Genomic DNA, 7,907 nt, shown 5'->3' with positions numbered 1-7,907 from the left:
GTTTATTTAGAGAGATACATATTCCATGGGCAGAATGGGACTGTCTCAGAAAGTTGAGAGTGTCTCAGAAAGTATGAGGGGTGGTTAGTTTTTACGGGCTGGGAATTTCACATGCTAGTGCCTGGGAGGAATATTCTAACTGTTTGGGGGGAGGGGTGCAGATTTCCAGAAACTGGGCCACTGCCCATTTTTGGCCTTTCATGGTCAGTCTTGGAACTGTCGTGGTGTAGGCATGTGTGTCATTTAGCATGCTAACGTCCATTTTTAATGAAAAGTAACTTTATTTTCTTCTAAATAAAAAATGTTGTTGTATATTTTTGCAAATCTCATTTATTCCTGACTTAGTGAAAGACAGGTGGATCATCGTATCTGTTTCTATATTCAATCTGTTGCCATATGTTGTTTGTGAAATGTATTAAGGAAAATCTAGACACACACTTATACATAATGAGAAAAGGAAGGAGTATTTCAGTAATCTTTTCAGATAATTTTGAAAACTCTTCTTTACTCAGCAAGTAGTAGCTTCTTAAAGTTTAGATGCAATGACAATGGACTTTGTGTACTTTGTGACATTAAAATTCATTGGTCCCTCTCGTACTTGAAGTGGACCACTTATCCATGTGCCATTTTGTAGAATCCTTATTGATTATTTAGAGTGTCAGTTCACTGAGTTGTTCAGACCTTCTAAGTGTTGACACATTTCATTATATAATCTTTTTAAGAAATCATATTTAGTTTTAAATATCATTTGACTAATTTTGATAAAATATCTACTAAACACCCAAGTCTTAATTTAACCATAATTTTGTCTTTCAGTCATTCTTTCAAGCAAAAATGGGTGTTCCATGAAAAAAAGTGACCATTTCAGCTTACAACTGAAACAGTTGCATGAGTGCTGCTCCTCTTCACAAACAACATACTTTAGTTTGCAGTAGAAGTGCTTTATGCATGCTTCCCATTTAATCACAAAGAATATTTTTCTAAAATGTACTCAAGGGTTAAGATTTAATCAAAACAATTTTTACTGCCTTTTCAAGGACCTTCTTAAATAAAGCTAGCAACTTTTTTTCTGCCGATGTGTAGTGGTGAAGAAATTGATGACTATCAGTTTTGTTTGGGGCCCTGGCTTTGGTTTGTGCTAACAGTTTAACCCATCAATTGCTTTTGTACCATCAGAACAAATGTCAACATAATTGTTTCAGAAGAAATCATATGATTCAAAAGAAGATATTCAATCCTTTGAATATTTGAGCACCATTTCTGTTGTTGCCAAGTATTCACATAAAAGAAGATACACAATTACTGGTTTGTGCTGACACTTAACTGCTGATACTGGAATATAAGCAAAATGGCAGTCCCAGCCATCTGTGTAGGTGTTTCCACTTTTAAGGAAAAGGTAACAATTCTATACAGAAGATGTCTTGCTCTTCATGTTTGCAACTCAGTTTTTAATTTGATGAATTACTATAGCATTGGAAAGTGTCAGTGCCATGATTTCTTTTACTGATTTTTTCAAACAACAGGCATTTAGCAATGTCAAATATATAGTCACAAACATAGTAAGTGCTTCTCCAGGCAATGCAGTAAGAAAACTTACCCTGAAAGGGACTTCTATGATAAATTTATAGTTTCTAGCTTGAAAAACTAACAAATTTTGTCTTTTAAAGAGTTCATTATGTCTACATTTTAAAATTTAATTACTTTTTTAAAAAAAAAACACTGAATGTTAAGTCTCAGAATGTCACTGTAATATAACTGGTACTATAATACTATTCAAAACGTTCTATTGAATAAGACACAATAAAGTAATTTATTAACATCCATAAAGCCTAAAAAAGGACAGTTATCACTATATTTGTGTTTTTCATTTACAGTTTCAAACCATTTTTTAAAACTAGACTTCTCCCTTCCATGAATCAAGCTCTATGATACGTCATTTCTTCTTTTTCTTGGTAACTTTAAGCATAAATGAAGCAGCTGTGAATTGAGAAATAAAGCCTTCTAAATTCCTTTTAAAACACAAAGTTTACCTTTCTGATACTGCCATTCCAAAATGCTGCAGCTAGTCTTGGCACCACATGTGGGCACTGGTCACACCACCAGGAACAGAAGAAAGGGCTTCATTTGTTCTTTAAGTAATTTATTTTTGTTCACTGGGGATATGTAGACTATACTAGAGTCTGGAACTAACGGAAAGGATCCTTCTTATCTGAGTTTAAGGTGTTACTTGGGGACACCCTGGGCAAGCCAGCATAGATGGTCTAAAACTTCATATGTAATCCCTTCAGACAACCTGCCTGGCCAAGAATACTCTGGGGGTTGATGCCGAACTGGGAGTTCATCATCATATAGATTTGAACCAGATGCATTTTTATGCATAAAATCCAAAATATATGGAGTTCTTATGGTCTTGCTATGTAATCAAGTCTTCAAGATGTTTGTTAAAAACCAACTTATTTTACTCAAAAAACAAAGGGGAAAAAAAACCCTCTTAAAACTCTTAAACAGGAATGCCTTAATTATAAACCAAATCTTTTCCCATTTTAACGTATTTCTAATCTAGAACATCACCTATTTTGTATTTTACAATAACATCCATGTTATGTTTGACTTAAGGAGGCGCTAGTCCAGGGCTTTCTAAGGTTACGGTCAGTACCAAGTCAAGATATCTTATTTATGGATGAGTCATTCAGCTCCACATCCAGAGATTCTTAGCTTCTGAAACCCCAGTGAACCCGCACCTACATCATTTCAACCACTCACACTCATGGCCTCACCCTGGACCTTGTCACCACTCAGAACTGCCCCATCTTTTTATTTTAAACTCCCATGTGTATCTGTAGTTTGTCCAGACCACAGTGACTAGTGAGTGTAAGGTCTATGTCTGTTTTGCTTACCATTGTATTTTACACAATTTATATTTCAGAGCCTGATTTCCTGACATTATATTCTATATTTATTTATTATCTCTCACTTCTCTTGTACTGTAAGATCCATGAGGGCCTGAACTTTGTTTTGTTCATTGCTGTGTCCCCAGTATCTAGCACAATACCCAGCTCATTATATGTGTTCAGTAAATATCAGTGGAATGGGTAAGTATAAGTAAATGAGTGCCAGCACAGCATCCTGAACATAATCTGTGGTTAATAAATATGTATTGTGTAATTGAATAATGAATAATAATAACTAATACTTATTGAGTGTTTAAGCTGTGCTGGGTACATTCTAATTGCTGTAAATGAATCAATCTTATTTTATTTTCAAAATTCCCTGTGAAGTATATGGCATTATAACTGCCATTTTACAAATAAGACATTTAATTAAATAAATATACAAATAAGCCAAAGTAAACTTATATACTGTATAATTTCAATTGCAGTACAAAGGGGCAAAAAGACTTGAAGATTCCCACAGCTTCCCACAATGTAGCAGTTGGATGGGTGTATCTTGTAAATTAATTCCATCCCCAATAAAAAACATTTCTGTACCTTCATCTTTAACAAAATACTCATTTTAACATATCCAAGTTTTGTTTTAAAAGCAATTAGGACAGATAGCTCTAGCATGGTTGGGTGACACTCACAAAGCAGAAAGGGCAAAGATTCACAATTCTGAAGTGTCTATTCTCAAGTTTTTTCTTTTCTAACTTATTCCCATTCCCCAAAGCAAAAGTGAATTTAATGCTCCAGCCCACCAGAACAATGTCAACTGGTAAAACCCCTAAGCAGTGAGCTACTTCTATGACGATTGGGCCCCACCCAGTTACATTTGACACTTTCTTAATCATCTCATACTTACTGAGAACAGAATCTTTGCCGTTTACTATAGTGCAACTTTGATCCAACTTGAGGACTTTTTTCTAGGACTTTAAACTTAGTATTTTGGTTGGGGCTAATTTATGTTAATGATAACAGATGAAAAGTTCTTTTGGGTTTTGTCTTTACTCCCACTGAAAAAGTAATCACTGACATTCAATAGCTTAGAGGAAAATTAGTCTCTCCCACCACTGAATTAAACTTTATGATCTGTGAATTTTAATTAGGTGAGTTTTTCAATTGCTCCTATAATGAACTAAGTTGTCAAATAAAAAGAAACTGAATCGTGGAGAAAGGTACTGATGTCAAAGATCAAATAAAAAAATAAAACAAAGTAAAGCATGCTATATCTGGAGTGATTAGGACTGAGTGGTGGACAGAAGTGACATATAGACTTCTGTTTGCATAGGAAGAAGGTCAGGGAGAATGTAATGCCACCGCAGGGTGTAATCCATTTCCATCCTTCTACCAGCCATCAACAAGGAAGGAAATCAGTCAGAAGCCATACAAAAGTCAAAAGTAAAATTAACTTACGCATTTTGGAGATCACACACACACAAACACATTATTCACATAAAAAACATAAAGTTCTACTCAACAAGCAATAAAATATATGCTGTAATCTCATGCTGTTGATTGGTAGAGAGACAAGGCAAGTCTGAAGAGATGTGTTGTCTTACTTGACAGCTCCTCCTTTCCCTGTGCTCTAGGACTCACCCTACCATCTACCATTCTCTTCTCCTATTTTATTATTTGTTTGTTAATCCATTAGTTGATAGATGTCTGTAATTACTGGCTCCTTCCTTCCAGTTAAAAAAAAAACAATTAACCAAACAAAACCCACAACAAAACTTTCCTTTGATCGTATGGCTCCCACTAGTTAAAACTAAAACTCTAGCTCTCTCATTTCCTTTTCACCAAAGTCCTTGAAGATAAAATTAACACTCATTCTGTCCTCAAAACACTATATTTCACCTTCTGTCCCTACAACTCTATCCCAACTGCTTTCAAAATATCACTAATGACTTCTGGCTGCAAATCCAAAGAACAGTTTTTAGTTCCTATCTCTCTGATTTCTTTTTTTTGACATTTGCCATCATCTCACTCCCTGGCACTCTGATAGACTGGCTTTCCACTCACATTTCTATCCACTTCCCTTCCATCTCTTCCATGTCTTCCATTGACTCCTCTTCCTCCACTATACACAGAAACAGTGGGTAGTCAAGGATTCTATTTTTTGCCCTTTGAACTCTCTCTGACTCCCAAGTCTTTATGCCTCATATCCCAGAAATCTATATCCAATAGCCCAGTGTACAGGACTTATTTTGATTTTCCATAGACTCTCAAACTTAGCATGTGACAAAAGGGACTCGTCAACTTCTCTGCAAATCTATCTTCCTCCTAAATTTCTAATTATAAGTGAAAGATACTGCAATCCACTCAGACACCCAGAGTCAGAGGCCTGGGAGGAGCCTGTTCTCTTACTGTCTCTCTTCTACTCTGTATCAGCTCAGCATGGCTTCTTTTTTTTTTTTTCTGTATCTCATAAATACCCCTTAACCTATTTCCTCTTCTCAATTATATTTTAGTTTCAACTTTTATAATTTCCCCTTGATTGTATCAGTAGATTTTATATATCTCTTCTTGCCACCAGCTTAGTCTTTCTCCAATCTATTTGCCTCTACTGCTTCCAAATTGCCATTTCTCACAAAGTAGATCTAAGCATTTCTTCCCCTGTTTGAAATCCGATATCTAGTAAAGGCATCTCTCCAATAAACTCTGGCACTCCTCTTAGCCTGTACTCAGCAGGAGTGACACCTGTTGGTGCTTCAGTTTTTGCTTGACCCTTCTCTGACCCTGTGGACAAATAGACAAATCATTGTGCAGTAGTCCAGTGACTCACAATACTTGAGAAAGCCCTAGAAACGGAGTGGGGAGATGGTGGTGCGGAAGGGAAGACGTCCCACACCTGCAGTGAGCTAAGTGAAATGCCAAACGAAGCCACCTTGTGATGCTTCCTAAACTGAGACACTGATTAAATACATTTAAATAGGTAGTTAGATATGAATCTTAAGCTCAAGGGAGTCATGACACAACAGAAAATATAAAGCCATGAAAATGGATGAGATCATATAATGAGAGTCTGGCCAAAGAAAACAGAAGAGTCAAGTCCTAAAGAATAGCAATCATTAGAGAGAGCACCAAAGAAGAAGGAAAGGAGTGACCAGTGTGGTAGGGAAGCAACTCGGGAGAACAGATACAGAAGCCAGGGCCAAAGAGAGCTCTGAGAAGGACCTAGCTGTCGTGTTGTATTTTGCTGAGTTGTCTAATAAGATGAGGACAGACGATTTTACTGGCATTAATGACATAAAAATCAGCATCAAGGAAGATATGGGGATGAAGCCAGATTGGAGATTTGAAAAGTAAAGGAGACATGAGGAGGTGGAGGCAGAGTGTGTAGACAGTTTTTTGGGGGGGGGGGTTTGTTTGTTTGTTTGTTCGTTTGTTTTAGTAAATTTGGATATGATATGACTCAGAGAAATGAGTTGGTGGTTAGGGGGAGTGCTTAAAGGAAAAGTTTCCTTCTTTTCCTCCTCCTCTGCCACCTCCTCCTTCATCTTTTGTTTTTTCAACATGGGAGATATTAGATGATGTTTAAGGTGGTGGGAATGCTCCAGCAGCGAAGGAGAGAGTAATTAAGTAGCAGAGAGAAGCAATAGTAGAGATACATTTCTATATGAGGCAAAAGTGGAGGCACTTGCCTTTGACTGATGGAGGGAACACTTCTTCCAAAATAACAGGAAGGAGGAAGGCAAAGATAGTGCAAATGCAGGGAGCCTGTATGTTTGGGTCGGAAATGAGGGCATTATTACATGGTCTTCTGTTATTTGTTAACAAATAAGCAATGATTATCAGTTGAGAGTGTGTATTTAAAATACGGGAGAAGAGGGAGGTTTAAGGAGAGAAGCAAATCTGTAAGAGTTGTCTTACAGAATTCCAAATGAAGCCTAAAGAAAGACGCAACAGAATTACTAAGCATTGTTAGGAGCTTATTTGGAGCACATAATCACAAATTTAAAATGAATCCACCAGCCTAGTTGCGCGATTTTTCTCCAGTAGTGGTTTGAGTCCTGAAGTGATAAGAAAGATGGAATTTTTTTTCAGGTGTGTGTTGCAGGGGGAAAGGCAAAGAATCTGAGGGTATTTTATGACTACAGTGAGATGACTCTCCTCTGAGACAGCACTGCCTCCTGTGCATACGCAGAGCATATTCGTTATCACGCAGAACTGTGATTGTTGGTTATGTGCATGCTTTGTTATTAGACCAGGAGACTACGTTGAATAATCTATATCTCGCATCTGTACTTTCAAAAATCCATAGGCACTAAAATGTTTCCTGAAGGAGTTCACAGAAAAACCCTGGGAGTTGTTGAATATAGAAAAAGACAATATATTCTTTTAAATTTAACAAGATAGCAGACCTCAGCACTTGAATTTCCATAGAGATGGGAATCACAACCATAATCCTGAAGTGGTCAACCTTTAAAAGAAGAAATGTCATCAGGGCAGAGAAGACTGAAAAAGTCTGAAGCCCAGGAAGAGTCTTGCTAATGCCTTCTTCAACATGGTAGAGGTCATTTACCATTGAGAAAACAATCCTCTGATGGTTAACTGCTACGTGATCTGTTTCGGCATGCTGGGGTTCCAGGGCTACAGAGTGTTTTACAACTACCAAAAGAAGCTCCTTGTTAGAACAGAACAAGTCAACATATGCTGAGCACAGGATTTTAATCACAAGGGTTGGTAATAACTTACTTAGCCTGTCTGACCGCAGGAAAAGTCATTTAAGGGAGTGCTATAGGAAACTGGCCATTGGAGGTAGGAGCTGGGGAGGGTGAAGTGCATACATAATAACTTCAATTCACTCTGTAGGTATTTATTTAGTACCTACTGTGTTTCAGGTATTGTATTCAGTTTTAAAACTTCAGGGGATATAGCTAATGTCAAGACAGCCTGCTCCCCTCAATCAGAGGCGATGTGTTTATTGTTTGCAACTCTGTGTGTATAATAAATTATATTTACTTATATATT

Source organism: Camelus ferus, chromosome 8 (genome assembly GCF_009834535.1).
Source record: "Camelus ferus isolate YT-003-E chromosome 8, BCGSAC_Cfer_1.0, whole genome shotgun sequence".
NCBI lineage: Eukaryota > Metazoa > Chordata > Mammalia > Artiodactyla > Camelidae > Camelus > Camelus ferus.
Note: the sequence above shows the minus strand (reverse complement) of the source record.